The sequence below is a fragment of the Dama dama genome, chromosome 13 (genome assembly GCF_033118175.1).
Source record: "Dama dama isolate Ldn47 chromosome 13, ASM3311817v1, whole genome shotgun sequence".
NCBI classification, from domain to species: Eukaryota; Metazoa; Chordata; class Mammalia; order Artiodactyla; family Cervidae; genus Dama; species Dama dama.
Genome location: NC_083693.1, coordinates 31,066,136 through 31,089,811, shown reverse-complemented (window position 1 = coordinate 31,089,811; position 23,676 = coordinate 31,066,136). Strand labels below are relative to the sequence as shown.

The window sequence follows — 23,676 nt, the reverse complement described above, 5'->3', positions numbered from 1 at the left end:
TCGCTTATCTCACTCCAGTAGGCAATCCTAGAAACATTTCCCATAAGCAAATTTCAAAGGCAAACTAGAAAAAAAAAAGTTATTAACCATAAAAGACAAATGGACTAATAAGATTCTTAACTTTTAAGAAATTTTATGCAAATGAGAAAAGAGCTCCTTCCAGGTTCTCCAATAGGAAATGGCCAAAGAAACAGACAATATACAAGATAGAAATTATAAATATCTGGAAAAAGACTTCTAATCAAAGAAATGTAAATAAAATTGGCCAAGATTAGAAAGTGATATACCTTTTATCAATAAAAATATCCTTCTTTGTTTCATTTAAAAATGAATTTCTTCTACTGTTTAAAAAAAAAGTGATAATACTGTTCTCACAGAGAATGAATTTTAATGCCTGAATCCACTTAGCAGGGGACCTGGAGCCCACATGGAGCACGATGCCCTCAGCTTGCACTGAGGGACCCTCTCCACCGTATTTATTATGCGAACATTATTGAGAGCCTTGACCCTCAGAAAGGGCCCAGGGGGGCTGGGGGGGTTTCTTCAGGCTTCGGCTCAGAAACCACCTTCTCCTGAGTCACGAGCTCCTGTGACTTCTCGGGAACTCTGGGGCTGTTTTCCCATTTGTGGAGGCTACAGAAGCTCCGCGCCAGACGTGTGACCCAAACCCCTGGTGACCATCCAAGTCCCCCTGGCAGGCACGGCCACACACGACCTGACTCCCGACGCAACTGACCCACCCACCCCTGTGCTCCCTCGGCCCTGTCCTCTCTGCTTGCTTTTTAAGCCTGCAGTCAGTATTCTCTGCCTCAAATCTCTTTTGAGGTAAAGCACAGGAGGGCAGCTCTAATGATGGGGCTGTCAGCCCTCTGCTGTTCTCCGGACTGAGCGAGTCAGGCGGGACCTTCATGGTTCACATTTCGACACCACAGTGGCAGGAGGTGTCTGTGTGCTGAGCTGATGGCTTTTGGCTGTGCAAATTAGCTTCTTGAATAATTCCTAAATACCAGATTATTTTCAATTGCCTTAGTGAGTACCATATAATTCTCCCAAATTGTTCCTTAAAGAACACCATGTGTGTAAAGTAAGTAGCCTGCAACTAATAAAAATAAATGGGAAAAAAAAAAGAATACCATGTGGCAATTTTTTTTCAAGATAGAGCTTCTATAAAATCAACAAATTTGACAAATTGTTCAAATTTCAGAAAGGCTTAAACACTTCAATTCAAGAAATAAAGAAGACCTATATACCCTATAGAGATAATACTCAGCTATGTAAGCCAAATGTATCCTGCAATGTGTAAGATATATTTATTCTGTAATATTTTCCTGATGAAAAAGAAAAGTTTAGAGAAGTTGCTATATAAAACACGGGAAAAGAAAGCATATGAACTATGTTCTGTTCACTTTGGTAGAAGACAAATAAAAAAACTGAATTTATTCTTCAATGAAACTATCTTTCAATTCAGAAAGAAATCATTGTCTAAAGGGTTTAAAAAAAAAAAAGGAGAAGAATGTTAAAAAAACACTTATCTCAGCTGTAATTCCAGGTAACTGAGAAGTCAAACTAGGATAACGTCCATTGAGGTTCTGCTTGGGTGTTCAAGTATTCGGAGAAACATCACAGATATGGTAGCAATGAACCAAAGCAGAACTTGGAGATCCAGACTCTATCCTTTCTCTCTCCCTGTTCCCCCTCCCTTTCATAAGACCTTTCTTAAGTTCTATCAGTCAGGACACAGCTGGCTGCAGGTAAATAAAATCGACCTCAAATACTTTATGATAAAGTGGATTTATGGACTCATGCAAATGCAACAGGCAGGGTGAGATCTTCTGAGCCTCAGGATCGGTTCCATAAGGCTCTGGCTCTGTGACTGCAATTCCCCAAGCCTGTTCCTGCACGAGCTGGCAGGGTCCTCACTGGGGGGTGGAGGTGGGCACATCCATCCTCCAGCTACTGCAGTCTGACTGAGACAGTTTATGTCACGTGGCTGCCTCTGAACTAGTGACTGGGACCAGAGGATCCATGTCCTGCCTGACTTCAGCCTGGGTGATGTATCCACTACTGAACAAATGACTGTGGCAAGAAGGACATTAGGGAGCCCCTGGAGCTGGGGGTGGGCTCAATTCCACCCAAACTTTACTAGTGCTCTGAACAAGAGAAGGGAAAAGGGAAGAATTACAAATGTTTCCAAAGAGGTGTGGTGGAGACTGGCTGGCTGTTGAAAGCCAGTTCCTCTCCTTGCTGGGCATAAACAGGCGTAGACAGATCATATTCCCCAGCCTCCAGAGCAGGGAGGTGTGGCCAATGGAACAGACAGACATGAACTATTTCCAGGTCTGGTCCCTCAAAACCTCTCATCCACAATCTTTCATGCTCTTTCTCCTTCTGCAAGCTATCTGTACAGACAGGCAGGGTGATCTCAGGGAGCCATGTGTTGAAGATAGCAGAGCCACAAGATGGAATGAGCCTCGGTCTCCGAGTTGCCGCTTAGAGAAGAGTCCTCCACTGATTGGGAACACCTATTTTAAACTTTGGACTTCCCTGGTGGCTCAGTGGTAAAGAATCCACTTGCCGTGCAGGAGACATGGGTTTGATCCCTGGGTTGGAAAGATCCCCTGGAGAAGGAAATGGCAACCCACTCCAGTGTTCTTGCCTGGAAAATCCCATGGACAAAGGAGCTTGGTGGGCTGCAGTCCACGGGATTACAGAGTTGGACATGACTTAGTGACTAAACAACAACAATTTTAAACTTTACGTGACTGAGCAACTTCTTTCAAGGTTAAGGCTTTTGTTTATTTAGGGGTTTGTTACAACAATCAGCCTATCCTAATAGGTGAAGAAATTAAGGTCTGCAAGTTTGAATGACTTGCCCAAGATACACTTAACTGACAAAACAAACACAAAAACACAGGATGCAATGATCTTGCCACAAGAATGCAAAAAGGGAACAGAAGACAAGTGACAGATATGAAAGCACCGGATAAAAAGAGAAGTGATGAGCAACAGAGCATCACTAAGTATCTTTGAGGCAGGATGCACAAGTAAGGAAGCAGGTCAACAGGGAAGCCCTTTCTATGTCAAACCTGGTGGAAATTTCCCCACAAGTCATCCATTTTTCTCTTACCGAACAGAATTACTGGAAAGTTTCTCTGGTAAGTGAGAATGCAAATTGCCTCTGAGTTACAACTAGGAACGATAACTCTCATTACACATAAAAGTGGGATTAGTTCTCAGGCTGAAAAGCATTTGGGGACTTGGGCTGGACCCCAGTGTAGGGGCGGCTATTGTCTGTCTGACCAACACCCCTCTCTTCCTGTGAGAGCTGCTCCCATCCAACTTTCTACTTCGGTGAAAGCTGCTGCTCGTCAGAGAAGCCACTACTGGCCACTGGGCAGGCCGGTGTTCCAAGCTAGGCTCGTCTAGGTTCTTCCTATGGACTCTTAAGTAGAGAGTCTAGTCTCTACCGGAAGAGACTCGGTCCCACTCCACTGACGAAGCTGTGAAATTTAAAGCCAGGAGCTAGCAGTGGGCACTGCTTCTTGCTAAGCAGAAAAAAGCAGACCAAGACATGTATCCAGAGAAAAACATGATCTGAAAGGATGCATGCACCCCAATGTTCACTGCAGCACTATTTACAAGAGCTAAGACATGGAAGCAACCTAAAGGGATATCTACGGAAGGAGGGATAAAGAAGATATGGTACACCAATACATGAAATAATACTCCGCTATTAAAAAGAATGAAATAAAGCCATTTGCAGCAACATGGACGGACCTAGAGAGTGTCATACTGAGTGAAGTGAGTCAGAGAAGGAGAAATATAGTATGACACCCCTTATATGCGGGATTAAAAAAAGAAATGATACAATGAACTTACTTGCCAAACAGAAAGAGGCTCAGGGGCTTAGAGAACAACCTAACTGTTTCCAGGAGGGAAGGACAGGGAAGGGCTAGTTAGGGTGTTTGGGATGGACATGTACACACTGCTGTGTTTATAGTGGATAACCAACAAGGACCCACTGAACAGCACAGAGAACTCTGCTCAGTGTTATGTGGCCGCCTGTATGGGAGGAGAGTTTTGGGGAGAACGGATACACATATGTGTATGGCTCAGTCCCTTCACTGTCCACCTGAAACTACCACAACAGTTAATCAGCTATACCACAATACAAAATAAAAAGTTAAAAAGAAAAAAAAAAAAACAAGCAGCCCAAGAAAATGAAAATGATACCACATGAGAGGGAAAGATGAAGAAGAGTCCTGGTTTCATTTGCTTCAGAGGCTGGCATGGCCCTGTCCCTCTCATGGTCTGGTTACATCAGCCAGGCTACCATGGCCCACACATTTCACTTGTGGCCTCAGCTAGTTTAGATCAGGTTGATATCACTTGCAATCAAAACAATTCTGAGCAATATAATCAGGAAAACTGCCTCAAGAGATAAGACAAAAAATTTCACAACATCTCACAGATCTCCTAAAGTAAAATGAAAAGTACAGAAGTATAGCAATGTCAAGTATGGACTCAGAAACCAGGGCACTGGGATTTAATCCAAGTGCTGCCAGCTCCCGGCCAGGAAACCTTGGGCAAAGTGTTTTAAACCTCCCACTTGCCTCAGTTTTCTTATTCCTACAGGGGAGTCTTTAGGATAACACCAAGCCCGCTGGGTTTTCTTGAGGATTAAATTAGTTAATACACATAAAGTACTTGGAACAATACCTGGTATGCAGTAAACATCAATATGTGCGTTATTGTTACATTTTATCAACTTAGTTGATGTCTCGGTCAGTGACCCCCATTTTTAGCAAGTCAAGGCAGATCAAGCCAGGTGAAAGCAGGCACCACACTGACCGTAGAAGAAAACATGTCTGTCCCACACTACCTGACTGTCACAGCACATCATCAAATCCTGACGCTCTTTTCATCTGTAATGAAGGGACAGCTTCAGGTGCCCACTAAGGATAGCAACCACCACAGACCCACTGGGAGGTGAGCAAGGATGCACTGTGTCAAACACCAGCATCCCCTCTGTCCCCTAGCGTATCTGTTTTCTCCGACCTCCTTCAACTCTCTGGGCCCCCAGGAGCCACAGTGAGACAGCAGGGGGCGGGGGGGGGGGACACAGACGCGGTCCCAGACCTGCCCATGGGGACCTCATCCATCTTCTGAGCGTGCGTGATCTTGACAGTTTGAACCCTTCATCCCATCTTAGGCTTGTCTTCCCCTCCCCACAAGGGAATTTCACAAACACAAAAATTTGAGGGTACTTGTTCCAGACATAAGATGCTTTCTACAACAATCACCTACTTCCTTCATAGAGCTCTGCCTTCAAAGTTATTTTTGCTCTCTCTGATTAAATTGGGGAGAAATTCTCAGCAGAGTACTTTTCTGGAAACTGCACAGTTTATTAAGTCCCTGAAGTACAAGGAAGAGCATGAAGCGTTCGGTCTGTAAAGGCATGGGATGAAGCTAGAGAAGGCTGGGTGTTGAGGTCATGGAAAGGAGTGGGCAGTAGGCAGCCACAGAGGGTCTGAGGCAGGGAATGGCACGACCCTTCTACACCTCCTCTGAAACTTCTGTCTGCAGGACAGCAGGCCTCCAGACATCTGAATGTGGGGCCTGCTTCTCTGGAAACTTGGAGAAGTGGAGAAGGCTAAGAACACTGGGAGGGGGCAAAGCCCTCAGGACACCCATCAAAAACCCCCGACTCCAAAGCAACCTGGTGGGGAAGAACAGGAGCCCAGCAAGAGTGTCAGGCCTACAGGGCTTTCTAGAGCCTAGCCAGCTGTCAGGAGTGCTGCTGCAACTGGTCAGTGCCTGCCCACTGGAAGAGTAAGGTCAAAGCCCTCTAGCCCTGACTGGAGGCCCCCTGGAGCCAGCCCACATGATTCTACTCCAGCAGAAGCTGAGCACAGGAAGCAAGCTGTACACTGCAGCAGAGCTAGCCACATAAACAAGTGACCCCAAACCAAAACTGTGCGATTCCCCAGGAGATTCAATTGGGATCTGAGGCATAAATATTCTTGGCCTCTCAAAACAAACACAGGTTTTGGCACTGAAAACTGTTTTTTGGTTTACAGGCCAGCAAACCATGGCACCCCTGTTTATTTTTCCATTATCTGTATATTCAGCAGCACCAAAAGGACTATAACAGGGCTTCCTACTCTCCTAACCCACTGGTGAGAAAATGCAATTCTGATCCATAAGCAAACAGACACCAGAAAAGTCTGTCACGTTTATGGTGCCTGACAACTATCTTTCCACGCCTTCTCTCCAACACTTGTTTCATATATGAGGAACTGTGGCTCACGGACAAATGACACAGCTTGTCCCAGGTGAGTACCAACATCAGAATGCAAAGCCAAGTCTGATACCAGTTCCCTCTCCTCTTTGACTGTATCACTGCAAGGGGTATGTTCAGATTTCTGGACAAGCATTGGCGAATCAAGGGTTGGGAAGACACAAACAGAGGCAAGCACGTTCCCTGACATGTGTACCCTAAAGTGGGGGCTACAAGCACTCGTCTCATGTTACCTAAAATGCCTACTGCAGAGCCTGGTGCGCAGGGAGCTCTACATAAATGCGGCCTGATTGAAGGAAGGCAGGCTTTGTTGTGATCCAGTACCTCGTGGTCCAATAAAGAATCAGGGACTATCATGCCAACTCACCAAACCAGAGTTCTTCGTGGAGATGGAAAGTTGAGGCAAGAATTCCTACACTGGGGAGAAGTGAGAACAGAAGACCTCTAAAACACTTCCAAATCAGCCTCTGAAAACTAATCTCACTGTAGAGACCAGAGTCTCACAGAAGTACTGACTAATTTTTTTGAGTATTAAAAATGAGTGTATGTTGGCTCACATGTCCCCTAGCAGGTGTCCCCGTAAGTGTTCTGAGCCTTTGATGACACTGCTCGACTCACTGCCAGGCTGACCAAACCTCATGCACACTTTCATCCCAGGCAAGGCTTCACTGCAGCTCACCTCACTTGGAATCTCTGACTTTTAAAGACTATTTCTTTTTTTTTTTTTTTTTTACTTTTATTTGCATTTATTTTCTGCGGCATTTATTCCCGGGCCATAAGTTTTTGTTTCTTCAGTTTCTTCTGGGATATCTTTTTCTTCTGTGCAACCTCCTCCTCTGGTTTAGGAACAATCTGTTCTTTTTCAGTAAGGATCATCTCAATGTGGCAGGGAGAGCTCATGTAGGGGTTGATCTGACCGTGAGCTCTGTAAGTCCTGCGCCGCATCTTGGGGCATCTTTGTTCACTTGGATGTGCTCAATGACCAGAGAATCTACATCTAAGCCTTTAAGCTCAGCATTACTCTCTGCATTTTTGAGCATGTGTAGTAAAAATTCAGCACTCTTTTTGGGCCACCGACCCTGCGTCCAGCCCCACTGTTTGGCCTGTGCACACCTACCAACTCCACCATTGTAACGACGGAATGGCACACACTGCTTCTTTAAAGTGACATCTTTCAGATACTTGGTGGCTTTTCGAATATGCATACCCTTTATGGCCTGGGCAGTTTCACGAGTATTCTTAAAGTGAACACGAAGATTTGAACCTCTTTATTTGCATGATTTTGTGGGGTTTTCTGGGTCGAGTGAATAGCGCACCATTTTTAGGGGTCAGCTCAGGCCGCTTACCGGAAAAGGAATAAAGACTATTTCTTAATGCTAGAATAACAAAAAGACATGACTTCAGTGCTTCAGGAAGAAAAAGAAACAAAACCTCCTGCTTTTACCTACAAATGTTAGGGTAGTAAAGAGAACTGGTCAAGTATGTAGTGAATGACTATATAAATACTGTAGGTTCCCTGCATACCAATTCAAAGTCCAAACGTATGAGTTACAAACTGAGAATAAAGACACAGGTATCTGTAAAGCAATTATCCGTCAATTTAAAAATTAAAAGAGAGAGACAGGTATCTGTACATGACATTAAGATGAAAACAGAACCATTCCGCAATAATCAAGCAACTCTACTAACAATATCCAAATTCTGATACCCAAATGATATCAGAAATTTCAAGTGTTTGATTTCTTTTTTGCTTCTGATATAATCAAACCGCTAGACAACAGTACACTATGCCATTTCCTCCTCCATAAAATGGAAACTTGGGAAGGGTAAAGTTAAACATCTTCACTAAGTAATAAAATTCTAACAGAATGAAAGATTTCGATACGTAAATGTAATTTATCTGGCCAAGTTCACAAATAAAAATTTTACAAAAAAATAATGTTTTTTCATTATAGACTGCCCAAAAGGTCTTAAAACTTGCTGTAGCATAACTGTTCTTAAATCAAGACTCAAAAATAATAGAACTCCATCTGAAAATAAACCCTGATAAAATGATCGCAAATATGCACAAAAACTTAAGATGGACATGGCAGCACAGCACTGTCATGTAAATTATGTTTTGAATAAATTTTAATGACATGGGAAAATACAGTTAGCTCTCTGTACCCACATGTAGAGACCCACAGATAGACAGGGCCCACTGTACTGTACTATCTTATACAAGGGACTAGAGCATCCATGGATTTTGGTATCCACTGGGGTCCTGGAATCAATCTCCTGCAGATACCACGGATCTTTAAAAAAAAAAAAAAAGATAACCAAGGATCTACTACAGTTGCAATTTATTATTAAATTTAAAAATCAGGATATAAAACTGTACAAAGTACCTGCTTAAAATTTACATTTAAAAATTGATTCAATGGATACACACTACTATATATAAAATTATAAATGAGGACCTACTGTATAGCATAGAGAACTATATGCAATATCCCATAATACCCTATAATGTAAAAAAATTTGGAAAGGCTATATATATACATATATATATATATCTGAATCACTTTGGTGTACACCTGAAACACTATAAATCAGCTGTGTGTTTGTGTGTGTGTATGTGTGTGTGTTAGTTGCTCCGTTGTGTCTGACTCGTTGCGACCCCATGGACTATACTATAGACCACCAGACTCCTCTGTCCATGGAATTCTCCAGGCAAGAATACTGGAGTGGATTGCCATTCCCTTCTCCAGGGGAGCCTCCCGACCCAGGGATCAAACCCAGTCTCCTGCATTGCAGGTAGATTCTTTACTGTCTGAGCCACCGGGGAAGATTAAATCAACTATACTTCAATTTTAAAAAAATAGCAAAAAACAATTTTTTAAATTTAAAATTTTCTATGCGTGCATAAGAAAAAAGAATGCAAAGAGTTACTAATATATTATGTACAAATATCTTGAAGCATATTGTCTTAAAACCAAAAGCAAATATCACACCTCAGGGTGAAGAACGAGACATGTTGCTATTAACATCAGGATAAAACAAAAATGCACATTAACATCATTATTATTTAACAAAGTTCTGAAATGCCAAGCCACTAAGGAAATAAGAGATGAAGTATTACTTTTGGAAAGGAAAACCCAAAACCATCAGTCAGCTAATAACATGAACATTTACCTCAAAAACCCAAGACACTATACAGTTAAAATTCATATATTTCACAACTACAAAAAAAGACAATCAACTGAGAAACTACACGATTGTTTACTAAATTAGATATCATCAATATATTTCATCTAATTGAAATAGAAGATTTAATGAAGATTCTGGCTACAACAGAATTATCCTATTAATACAAAGGAATGAGACCCATATGAAAATACTTAAAGAGAAGTGAATAATAAATTCATACTTATGACAGAAGAATCCTATAAAGCTACCAATTCTTCCCAAATTACACTGGATTTAACTTCAATACAGGCTTCCCTGTTGGCTCAGACGGTAAAAGAGTCTGCCTACAATGCAGGAGACCTGGGTTCGATCCCTGGGTTAGGAAGATCCCCTGGAGAAGGGAATGGCAAACAATTCCATTATTCTTGCCTGGAAAACTCCATGGACAGAGGAGCCTGGTGGGCTACAATCTATGGTGTCGCAAAGAATCAGACACGACTCAGTGACTTGCACTCACTAACTCCAATACAAACAAAATCTCCCCCAAATTTGAGAATTACATACAGCATTACTGTATGATCCATCAAGTTCACTCCCCAAATTTGAGAGCAGAACAAAATCATTCTAAAATTGACATGGAAGGATACAGAAGAATGGGTTAAGGAAGTTTTCTTTAATGGGGCATAATGAGAAAAAGGATTAACCTTATCAGACACTATTAAAACATATAAAGCTATAAAAATGAAGTCAGTGCTGTAACAGGGCAAGTTAGGCTAGATAATCAAAAATAGACAGTGCAAAGATATGATAAAGCTGAGAGTATAAATCAACTGGTAATAAAAAATAATCATCCACATAAAAAGATGCTGGAATAATGACTATTTTGGAGAGTTATGTCCGCCAGGAAAGCCTAAAAGTAATATTTTAAAACCCAACACATTCATTACCATTTGAGGCACCAACTCCTTACTGTTAAAACTGTTAAAGGGAAAAATCAAGCACTTATACTACCTTTCCAATAGGAACTATATCTTATAGTAGTGATAGGCCTAGTAGTTGAAGAAATTTCTACTTTACAGAAGAACACTAACTACTGCATGGAGAAAAGTAAAATGAATTAGGAAACATCATTTCCTAATACTAGGGAGAACTGTTACTTTAGATAAGGATTATCAAGTGGTGCTATAAAGGAAGGGAGGGAGGGAGAAAGAGAAAGCTTAGGTGAACAGCTTATGGTGAATTAAACATTTGTAGGGACTTCCCTGGGGGTCCACTGGTTAAGACTCCATACTTCACCAAAGAGGGTGCAGGCTGTGGTTGGGGAACTAAGGTCACAAATGCCCTGGGGCACAGCCAAATAAATAAATAGATAGATACACTTTAAACACACACATCCATTTATATTATGCCAAGGGCCACAAGGTCACCTTCTAGTCATATGAGGAGAATCTAAAAGTTCTAGTGGAGTAATCAGATGGTCAACACCCTAACCCAGTAGTCAATCTGAGCATCTGTAATGGTGGGCCAATCAGACATCATGTATTTTCTGATGTGATTTGTGACTCGCCAATGATATAGCCTAACCCAAAACATCTAACTTTAATTCATGCTGGATGTGATTTCTAGTTTATAGGAAATACAGCAGATAGAGAGGAAAAGGAAATGACACCACAAGGAACCAGTAAGATTAATCCACAAGTCGGGACCAAGTAAGTGGTCAGGTCTCTTCAACAACTCAGTGTAATATAAAAGGTGGGGGCGGGCAGGCCAGTTTAGAAGCAACGGATGGGTCACGAAGAGCAGATGCGATGCAGGAGACGTTTCTGGGGTCACCGGGAATACTGGTATGGTATGATATAGCTATTAGATAAAACAAATAACTGAAATGGAAATATGCAGATTACTGGCTGCAAAGTCTATTGCCAAACAGTATGTACTTATGGTGGTTCCTCAAAAATTAGAAACAGAATTACTGTAAGATCCATCAAGTTCACTCCCCAAAAGAATTGAAAGCAGGAATTCACAGATATGTATACCTATGTGTGTATGCAGCATTATTCACAATAACCCAGAGGCGGAAGCAATCCAAGTTTTCATCAACGGATGAACGGATAAACTAAATGTGGTGTGTGCATACAATGGGATATTATTCAGCCCTAGAAATGAAAGTCTGATACATGTTAATACATGGATGAACCCTGAAGACACTGTATTATGTGAAATCAGCCAGTGACAAAGTATAAGTACTCTATGGTTCCACTTACATGAGGGACCTAGGGTAGTCCAAAGGGAATGGTGGTTGCCAGAGGCTGGGGAGGAGGAGGAAATGAGGAGTTTAACGTCTGAAGTTTTAACTTTGGAAGATGAAAGGGTTCTAGAGGTTGACAGTGGTGGAGACTGAAGAAAAATGTGAATGTACTTAATGTCACTCAACTGTACACTTAAAAGTGATAAATTGGTAAATGTTATGTATACTTTATGATTTTTTAAAAAACCATTATGTACTGTGTAATCTAATTTCAGTGGAAAAATGTAATTATATACACAGATAGATGGGGGGAGGACAGGGAGACAGGGGAGGGAGAGAGGGAGGAGGAGATAAAGAATCTGGAAGGACTTGTACTAACATGTCATAATAAGTGATCTCTAGTTGTGGAGGCACTAGCTAATTTTCCATACTCTGTATACTGCCTCTGTAATAAGACAGGATTTTTTTTTTTTTTTTAAAGACAGGATGTTGTATAAAGCAAATAGGAAAAAACATAAAAGGAAGAGTATAGATTTCACAAAAAGATAAGATGTTTACAATTTTAATAAAATATTCAGTAAAGAGAAAAAGACTAGAGAAAAAGATATGCAATAAGCATGAGCAATCAAAACTTAATTCCCAAACACATTAGAAAGCTCTTATAAAATTTTTTTAAATTCTAAAACCCAGAGAAATAGGCAACAGACATAAATTCAGTGAAGGCAAAGTTCAAGTGTTCAAAACACACTTGGAAAAGAAAAAGGTAACCATAAATGAAATAAATTATAACTAAAATACCAATATAAAATATCACTCTCACACAATCAGATTGTTGGAAGCCTAAGAAGTACTATCATATACTCCTGTGATATTAAAATTTGATCACATCTTTCTGGAGGACAATTTAACAATGTGGATCGTGAGCCTTTAAAGTCAGCAGTCATGGGACTTCCCCGGTGTGCCAATGCAGGGGACACGGGTTCCATCCCTGATCCAGCAAGATTCCACATGCCTCAGGGCATCTATGCCTGTGTGCCACAAATGCTGAGCCCTCACACCTAGAGCCTGTGCTCACAACAAGAGAAGCCTCCTCAATGAGCCCACACACCACAGCGAAGAGTAGCCCTGGCTCCGAGCAACCAGGGAAAGCATGGGCGCAGCAACGAAGACCCAGCATAACCCAGAAAACAGAAACAAAAGAGTTAACAGTCACAGTACTGTGAATCACTCATACATGAAACAGATGAATCTCAAAAACATAATGCTAACAAAGACATAATGCTAAGTGAAAGACATATTATATAAAAGAGTATATACTACATAATTCCACTTATTGTGAAATTCTCAAACAGACAAAGCTCACCTATGGTGGGAAAAAAAAATGAAAAGGTGGCTGCAGGGATGACAGGAAAAGAGACTGGGAAAGAGCAAGAGTGAACTTTCTGGAAAGACAATATTCTAACCTTGACAGAGGTTTGAATTACACAGATAAATGTATGCATCTGTCAAAACTCGGCAAATGCACAATAAATGTTTATGCATTTGACTGCATATAAATTTTATCTCAAAAGAAAAATCTAAATACCGGACTCTAATTAATGATATACACGCTGCAATATTTTAGGCAAAGTATAGATCTCTGCAATTACTTTAAAATGCATCAAAGGAAAAGGAGATAGAGATGACAGAGACTGACACACAGTTATTTCTTGGTTTCTGCAGGGCACTGCTTTCAAGACTCCCTCAGATACCAAATCCATGGATGCAAAAGTCCCTTATATGAGAGGCACAGAAGTTACACATAACCTAAGTAAATCCTCCTGTATACTTGTACTTTGAATGGTTTCTAGATTACTTATACTACCTAATGCTATGTAAATGTTACATAAATTACTGGAAACACAATGTAAAGGCTATGTGAATCATTACCACAAGGCAAATTCAAGTTTTGCTTTGTGGAACTTTCTGGATTTCCCCCATTATACCCACATACCCTCATTGGTTGAATCCCCAGAGGTAGAACCCATGCAAACAGATGGCTGAGCATATATGATAAAGTACAGTAAAGAACATATATGATATGCAAGTAGAGTAAAATGCTACCATAAAATACAGGAGTTTGAGGTATACAAGTGTTCACTGCAAAATTCCTTCAAGAACTTTGAGATATTGTCTAATGAAATGTTAGAAATACTAAATAATCGTCAAAAGTCACAAGGCAGTCCTCTGGAGTGCTGGAATATTCTCTCCTGGTCTGGGTGGTCATTACATGTAGCATATATGGGTACAATTCAATCAAGCCATACTCTTTAAGATTCTATATACTTTGCTAGCTGCATTTATACCTCAAAAAATGTTTAAATAAACAGCATTCAGAATAGGACTTTAAAGCATATGTAATTAATATACTCAAAAAGATAACAGAGTATGCTCTAACCAAAAAAGAAAAGAAAACCATGAATTAGCAGTTATAAAAAGCACACACCATAAATCTTGAACACAGAAACTGCCCCATTTCAAAACTCAATGGGCTAGATAGCCAAGTAGACCCTGAGGAATGAATCAGTGAGCTAAGAGAGTTTAAAAACCTTTACAGATGATGGGGAAGTACAAGTAGTCAAGAAATACAGCACAAAGATGTGCCTAACTCCCATGATTGGAGCAAGCTGCAGAAGGGAAGTAAGGAAACAGAAGAGTGACAATTCAAAGAATAACGGCTAAATGTTTCCTAGAACTAATAAAGAACAAATAATGAATAAAACTATTTTAAGAAATATTTTTAATTAGTTATTTAAAGTAATCTACATGAATGCAAGGAAACATACCACAATTTTACGCGTAGCTATCTCCTGATTATGCAATTTAAGTGATCCGTGTCCTTTTTCAAGTTTTCTAAAAAGAATATTACTTTTGTAATGAGAAAAAGTAATAAAAGCTTACTTTTTTTGTTTTGGTTTGCGGGGTTTCTTGTTTCCTATTTCATTTTTAAATGGAGGGTAATTGCTTTACCGCATTGTGTTGGTTTTCACCATATAACAACGTCAATCAGCTGCAAGTATCCATACGTCCTCTCCCTCCAGAGCCTCCCTGCCACGCCCCTGCTGTCACAGAGCACTGGGTTGAGCTCCCTGTGTTATACAGTACCTTCCTATTAGCTATCTATTTTACATATGGTAATATATATGTAAAAACTTACTTTTATGAAATAAATCCAGAACCAAGAGACAAGAAAGGCTTTTCTAAAAAACCCCCCAACCTCTCCTTCCTCTGGCTTCTACCCTATGCTATTATAGTGAACCTGTTGCTGAAAGAAGTTACCACAAACTTGGGCAAGTCATTTGATCTCTTTAAAGTTCTGCTTCTTTTAGGTCTTCAACAGGGAAAATAAACTCTGTCCTTTCTACTTCACAGGAGCTTGGAGAGCATCAAATGAGATAATGGATAAAAACTGCACTCAGATTTCTCTTCAGATCAAATAAATCCTTCTCCTTTTAATGAAGATTTCCGTGGAGAGAAACAATTCTGAGATTCACAGTCAAAGAGAACAAACTTCTTGTTACCCAAGGGGAAACAGGGGAGGGATAAATCAGGAGTTCGGGATTAGCAGATACAAACTACTACATATAAAATAAACAAGGTCCTACTACTGTATAGCACAGGAAACTATATCCACTAACTTGTAATAAACTACAATGAGAAAGGATATATATAAACTTATTCACTTTGCTATACCCCAGAAACTAATAACGGTGTAAAGCAACACAAAGTGCAAATCAACACAACAGTGCAAACCAAGTATATTTCAATTTTTTAAAAACCAGCACCCAGTCAATGGACAGCACAGTACAAACGGAGGCATGTTATCGGCCCTGAGCCGTAGGTCCCGTTCTGTCACCCCCCGCTCCCTGAACCCACTCCACTCCCCAGCCTGTCAGCGGGCCTTCCCTTCCTTCCCAAACCACTGCACTGTGTCCGTATACCTGGTCACACCTTGCGCCTGACCCACCACCATAGCCCCGAGTCACGTCCCACCTCCAGCTTCTCCTCACTCCACCCAGTGCATCTTCCTCCTAAAACTTCATAAAATATATTCATCCTGCAACCACAATGTTGAAAATGAAAATGCCGAGGTTCAGAGGGGGCCTCTGAATGCCTCAACCTGGCTTTCAAGCCTCTCCTCCTGCCCCCGGTCAACTCCTCACTGTCTGTGGAACAGCCAACTCTCTACCCACCCAAGTCCTGGGTCTTCTGAGCACAGGCCAAGCCCCTCCCGCCTTCCGCCCTCTGTACCGATGATGGGTCCAGACCAAGATCCTGCCTGTTCCCTGAACACCCACTCCACCCCTCAGGCGCCACCCTCACTTCCAGGTCAGAGGCCCCACCTTTCCAGAGAAGACTACTTGTGTCCTGAGGGCAGGGCCTCCTGCTTGGCTCCAGATCTTCTGTAGGAGGCACTCAAATCAACCTGCCAGTCATTTCAGTCTGTAAAATAAACTTTCTCTGCCTAACTGAATTTTATAGTAATTATTTCTTTGGTTTTTCTTCATAGTTTTAATATCTATATGCATGTGTATATCACATACATTCCTACATAATATACTGCTTAGCTATTAATCTTTAAAAGGGTCACACTTTATAAATTCTTCTCTAGGTTTTCTTTCAACATTGTTTTGAGACTGATCTATGTTGACACCTGTAGCTATAAGCCATTCATTTTTTTGCTTGTTTTCCCTGAACTTTAAACTTTTTCTTTTGTATTAGAGTGTAGCCAATCAACAATGCTGTGATAGTCTCAGGTGAGCAGCAAAGGGACTCAGCCACACATATACGTGTATCCATTCTCCCCCAAACCCCACTGTCACCCAGGCTGGCACATAACATGGAGTTCCATGCTAAGCCATTCATTTTCAAAGCTGAAAAGCATTCTTTTGCATAGTACAACTTATTCATCCATTATGTTGCTGAGGGATACTTGGGTTTTATCAAAAAGGTTGCTATTATCAATAAAAGCAATGCTCCAATGAACACTCTTGTACATACCTCAGCACACATATGTACACGTGTATTTCTAGGGTTAAAACTGCTAGGTCACAGGGTCACATGTTTAGCTCTCCTTGGTAATGACAATGGTTTTCCAAGCAGTTGAACTGAATTACACTTTTACTTATACTGTTGAAGTAGAAGACATGGAAGCAACCTAAACATCTATCAACAGAGGGATGGATAAACAAGATGTGGTACATATAAACAATGGAGTATTACTCAGCCATTAAAAAGAATGGAATAATGCCATTTGCACCAATATGGATTGGATCTAGAGACTGTCATACTGAGTGAAATAAGTCAGACAGTGAAGGAGAAATATCCTATGACATCCCTTACACGTATAATCTAAAAAGAAATGATGCAAATAAACTAAAAAACAGAAAGAGACCCAGAGACTTGTAGAATAAACTTATGGTTGTGGGGGTGGGGGGAGGCACGGGGGGGAAGGGGTAACTGGGGAGTTTGAGACAGACACATACACACGGATATGTCTGAAATGGACAGCCAACAAGGACCTATTGTATAGCACATGGAGGGAGATGTGGGGGAGAACGGAAATATGTGTATGTATGGCTGGGTCACTTCACTCTTCACTTGAAACTGTCACAACATTGTTAATCAGTTATACCTCAATACAAAATAAAAAGTTAAAATATTGTCAGGCTTTTAAACATTTGCCCATTTGGTAGGTATAAAATGTTATTTCATTGTAATTTGCATTTCTCCAATGAGGCTGACATCTTTTCACATATTTAATGGCCATTTGGTTTCCTCTTTAATGAGCTCCTTGTCCAAGACTTTGCTTCTTTTTCAATTAATCTTTTTCTTATCTATTGTAGGAGTTCTAGATATATTCTGAATACTAATCCTTCATTGGTATTAAGTGTTGCAAACATCATCTTCCAGTTTATGGTTTCCTTCCTTTTCACTCTCTTTTGTTGAGAAGTTCTTTATTTTAATCTAGTTTAATTTATCACCCTTTTCCTTCATGGTAATGCCTTGCGTAACTTATTTAGTGCAAACAGGAGACTGTTTTTCATTTGGGCTTCTCTGGTGGCTCAACGGTAAAGAATCCGCCTGCCAATGCAGGAAGCACTGGGTTCAATCCCTGGGACGGGAAGATCCCTTGGAGAAGGAAATGGCAACCCACTACAGTATCCTTGCCTGGGAAATCCTATGGACAGAGGAGACTGGAGGGCTACAACCCATGGGGTGGCCAGAGTTGGAGGTGCCTTAGCGACTGAACAACAGAACCCAGAGACCATGATGACACATTTATATTTCCTTTCAATAAACTGTTAAAATGAAAACTTCAAAAAGGAAGTTACATAAACAATCAACATATGAAAACATTCACAAAATGATTAGCCATCAAGGAATCAAAATCAAAATCACAAGGACATATCACTACATACCCACCAGAATGGCCAAAATTAAAAGACCGATAACACCAAACTGGGGCAAGGATGCAGACCACCAAACTTTCCTTATACACAGATGGCAGGAAGGTGAAACTGTGGAACCCTGAAGAAAGGTCAAGCAGTTTCTTAGAAAGCTAAACATAGTAGATAATAGCTATCCTATGACCCAGCAATTCCACTTCTTGGTATTAACCTAAGAAAGATGAAAGTACATGCCCATGTAATAATCTATACCAAAATATTCATAGCAGCTGTACTCTTAATAGCCGAAAATGAAATGCAGGCCATTGACAAGAGAATGAGTAAGTGAACTGTGATCTAGTCACAAAACAGAATACGATTCAGCAAGAAAGAGCCACCTACTGACTCATGTGACATAGATGAATCTCAAAAATACTATGCTGAAGCCTTAGACAAAAGAATACATTCAAGACTATCTCTATGAAGCCTAGAATAGGCAAAAATAATTTATAATGGAAAAAAATATAAGAACTGTGGTTGTTGAGGGTTAAGGTTAGGAATGGAGAAGGAGCACAGAGAACTTTCTAGGGTGACGGTAATATTCTGTATCCTGAACAGAGATTCTGCATTACACAGGCATACACATTTGTCAAAAAAAAAAAAAAAGACAAATTTTGATCTCTAGGTGATATGCATAGTGAAGTGTTTAGGAGTTAAGTATATTGATGTGTGCAACTTACTTGGAAATGGCTCCAAAAATAAAACAGATTTGTGGGTGAATAGAGAAATGATAAAGCAAACAAAGGCAAGTGTTACCTATAAAATCTCAGTGGTGGGTACACACGTAAGAATTCTTTCAACTTTGCTATATGTTTGAAACTTTTCAAACTAATAAAATATTAGGGGAAAGATAAAAATGTATTTTTAAAAGGAAGAGATATGCTTTAAAAAATAAGCAGATAGAGGGTTTCCCTGGCAGTCCAGTCCACACTGCCAGTGTAGGCAGCTTGGGTTCGGTCCCTGGTCAGGGAACTAAGATCTCCCACGCTGTGCACACAGTCAAAAAAAAAAAAAAAAAAATTAAATATAAGCAAATATATTTAAGCAAAGTTTGTCCTTGAGAAAGGTAACTGAAAGAAAAAGATCCTTACATGTACTAGTGCTTTGGAATTAATAAAACATATGCACACAGACTATTTTAAATGATCTTCACCAAAATCCAGGTATTCTAGTCTCATTTCATGCTTGAGAAAACGTGGGTCAGAACTTGCTGAATATCACACAGCTGGTACCTCATGGTGCTGGCTTTAAACACAGACACCTGTGGCTCCCCCACTTCTCTTCTCTCCAACACGCCTCACTTGGGAGCTGCTGTAAATCTCAAACGTGTGAAGACCGCGTGGAAACTGCCCCAGGCCTCCAGCCCTTTGCTTGTCCCAGGAGCAGAGGACAAGGCTGGAGCAGTGCCGCACTGAAGGGCAGGACGCGGGCGGGAGACGCACGCTGAGCAGGCGACGACCACGGTCTCCACAGGTCGAGGGTGAATTTTCAGCCCACACAGCATAAAAGCTGGCCATCCCCGCTCTATCCATGGGGGCTCTCCAGGCAAGGGTGCTGGAGTGGGTTGCCATGCCCTTCTCCAGGGATCTGCCCGACCCAGAGACTGAACCCGGGTCTCCTGCACTGCAGGCAGAATCTTTACTCTTTAGCCACCAGGCAAGTCCTGGTGTTCTTTGAGGCCGTCCAGAAAGTGTGGGGAAAACTGAGCTTGCCTTCCCATCTGTGCAGATGAGGCCTGTAGCAAAGAAACTCCAGTACAAGACTTGTCAAAACAGCTCTCTCACAAGATACTCCAGCACTCATCTTACAGAGCAGAACAAAAGCAGAGCAGAGGGCCGGGACCCAGGCACGTTTGCTCAACCCTGACATGGCCAAAATGAGAGGCAAAAGCTTTACTAATCATCCTGCAGATTAATCACTGGCTTCAGGATATTTTGGCTTTTTCTTAAAGCATAACACACCCCCAATAATTTCTGTTAACTTTAAACAGGTGAGATAGACCCAAGGAATAGAAATAAAAGCCCTTTCAGCCTTAGAGACTGGTGTCTTTATCCAAACACAGTGTGCCAAACGCTTTGGGAACTGTACTGAAACCAGGACATAGCCCTTGCCCTCCAGAGGCCTATAATCAAGCAGCAGGCTTGGGAGAGAAATCTGAGCCCACGAGAGCTATACAGGAGGTCCCAAGAGCAGAGGAGAGTACAACCGAGAGCTCAAGGGAGGGTGTGTATGTGTGGAACTGGGGGCAGAAGAAGGGGTGAGGGGTTGCCCTGCAGGCTGGCTCCTATGGAGGTCCTAGCTAAGGAAGGTTACCTGCAGCCTGAGCAGGAAAGGGAGGAGAAAGCAGCCCTGAGGGATGCCTGCCGACTCGTTAAGAGAGTTAAGAGGGGACATCAGAGGGCCTCACAGAATGCCTGACTGGAGGCCATTACCCGGGACAGGGCCGAATACAGCTGCAACTTCCGCAGACATGGGAACCTAAGCTAGGACTGGAACCAATCTCCCCAGTAAATCAAGACTTGAAATTTTAGTAACAGACTCAGGATGCCTGCTTAAAGCCCAGGTGGACCCACGATGCTCAGAGCTGAGTGGGAGGCCAGAGAACGGTGGATATAACACTGGGACAGGGGTGGTTGGTTATCAGAGCAACCAGCCAGGAGATAAGCGCCACAAACAATGGATTTGCATCCCTGCTTAATTGTCTGGTCCTGGGTGAGTTTCTAACTTCTGGCACCTTATCTGCAGAACGGAAATGACACCAGCCACCTCACAGGGCGGAAGAGAGATAAGGTCCACAAGACATCCAGCAAAGTGCCTACAACACAGGAGGCATCGTGGAAAGCCAGGTGCAACTCGGACGAAGAGCTTGCACTCCCAGAATCTCAGAGTCCGAGGCCTCCTACCACCCACCCCTGTGTGCCGAGAAACCAGGCAGGAGCCACCAACAGCAGACACACCCAAGGGCTTACCCATGTGCCAGTCAACTTCTCCCTCTGTTTTCTGATTTCTTTTTAATTTTTAAAAATACTCTGTCCTTTAAGGCATTTTAGGTAATTCGGAGATGCCTGCCTCACCCCATGGCCTCACATCCCGAACCATTCCCTACGGAGGAACCCAATCCAAACAGGCAAGCAGTCCAAGGGGTCACCAGCATCACAAGACACTTGACAGGGAACGTTTATGCCAGAAGGGACCGAACACTTACTTCAGCAAGGAGAAGGTCAAGGCCGGCCGAGGGCAGGTCTGAGCTGACAGAGCTGTGACCTTCATCACATCACTCTTAAGAACCACACTTACAGTCATGGTGGTAATGACATTAAGCACTAAAAAAAAAAAAGTGTATCATACAAAGTATTTATGTATATAATAGGCATTCAAGAAAATTTAAAAAGCAGTTATCTTTATAGCTAGGCTTGGCAAGATAATGAGATTCTACACACCAAAAGGCATAAGGACATAAGGATTAGAGAACTCAGAGCCCATGAGCTCAAGATAAAATTCTTCTTACTTCAGGAACAGAAAGTTGAGTCCCATTTTCTCAACTAAACTTTTACAGGGAAAGTTTCAGTAATTTACATAATCTATAATTCAAGGGTCAATGACCCTTCTTGGGGAGGCGGGGGGAGAGTAGTCACTCAGGTCACACAAAAAGAAAACTTTACTTTCTTTTAGGGAAATATAAGTTGGATTAATCCACTCTATATATTAACAGTAGGCAACAAATTTTATTCCAGAGCTAGGAAACACTAAGAAACCAGCAAATTTTGATGGCCTAGGGTGATTCATGTCACCAGTGGGCTAGTGGGGTAAAGAAGGGAGAAAAGACTGGGAAGAAGGGGAAGGTGGTGAAAAATAAGAGAAAACTAGGTGGAGGGAAAGAAAATGACACAGCAAATACTAGAGAAGGACAGAGTCGGCCTGAGAGCTGACGGCAGGAACCCCTGGTGAGAGGTCAGCGCTGGCCGTGCTGTTACCGGTCACCTCTGTGTACTGCCCACCCTGCCGCACTAATCCTTAAGTCTTCACGGGGAAACCTGGGCTCACAAGAGCGAAGATGGATTACTTCCTGGGTAGAAAAGCGCTGAGAAAGGAATACCAGACACTTCCAAAAACTCAAGTCTAAATTCTACAGCCGCCACTCTAGGTAAAACTAGTTTCTATTTCTCCTTTACTAGGGCTGGCTGGATTTTCCACTTCTAACAGTCTAGTTCACACAATTCTCCAATTCAACCAATGTCTATGGAAGGCCTACTGTGTGTGTGTGGGGGGGGGAGGGGGGTGGGCAGGCACGAACACAGCAGTGAACAAAACAGAGGGGCTGCCCCTTCACAGGGCTGATGAGTGACCCAGGGGGAGAGGGCGGACCCACCTTTAGTTGTTCCCTGTGTGTCTCCAAAAAGGGAGAGGGGGGAGCAGAAGGTCTCCTTGGACACTCCCGCCCCCACACTCAGATCTTTCAAGGGCAACTCAGAGTCCTAGCCAAGGAAAAGGAAAATGGAGTAAATCTAAAGACTGACAAGAAAATATTAAATGTTACAGTTAAAGTGCACCCTGATTCAAAACAAAACAAAACTGTAAGTGTTCAAATTGAACACAGCATTCATTATCTGTAACCACAGAGACTATAACTCCTGAAATGAATAAACAGCCAGCGTATTTTTAGTAATACTTAAATGAGTTCATAAAGATGAGCCAGCTTCGTGTATTACGAGATCCTGAAGTACCTTTGGAATCATTAAGGAGCAAATTATATTTATTGAGTTGCACTGTTCAGTATATTTCTTGCACTTTGAATACTAGTTATCTCATGTTAGGAATCATGACTTAACATGCGGCCTACCTAAGATATACCTCAACAAATGGGTTCCATAATCAAACACATTTGGGAAGTGTTGCACATTCTTGGCTTGGAGGTTCACAGTGTGTTTTAGGAAATTAAGTTTTCTGACAAATCCTGTATTAAAGAAATCTGACAAATTTAGCCTGAGCCAGTATTTCCCAAACTAACTTGACCACGGACCCTTTATCCATTTAATGCTTATTAACGGTCCACAAATTGCTTCATGGAACACATGTGGGATACACTACAGGTGTAGGGGATGCACTGTTTAATTACTGTGAAAATGCAATTGATTATCAATCTCCCAAGCACTCTGATAAACTGGTTTTTACGACATGGTATAGAAATACAAAAATTTCCCCAGTGAATTTCTGACTGGAATTCATTCAATAAGCTGACTTAGTATATTTTAATATGAAGTATTTTTTAATGAGCTAAAATTGGATCTTGGTATGTTTATATAAGGGAATTTAAATTCATGGTGTAATAATTTGACTTTGCTAAATTGCTGAAAGCTTATCTTCTCTAAACATGGGTTTTTTTAATTTCCAGAACATACTGAGTATCTTAATTTCAGAAGATTCATTCCCTTAAAGAGAAAAATAGTGAATCAAAAATATGCTGATATTTA

At 41.5% G+C, this 23,676-nt stretch overlaps 1 protein-coding gene and 2 pseudogenes across 2 annotated transcripts in view; 1 reads left to right on the top strand and 2 right to left on the bottom strand.

Annotated features, from left to right (window-relative positions):
• Window positions 1–23,676, bottom strand: part of PDE8A (phosphodiesterase 8A) — a 146,168-nt gene that overhangs the window by 118,815 nt on the left and 3,677 nt on the right. The window lies entirely within an intron of this gene.
• Window positions 7,035–7,635, bottom strand: LOC133068371 (large ribosomal subunit protein uL22-like; annotated as a pseudogene).
• On the top strand, window positions 15,168–15,295 carry LOC133068746 (U5 spliceosomal RNA; annotated as a pseudogene).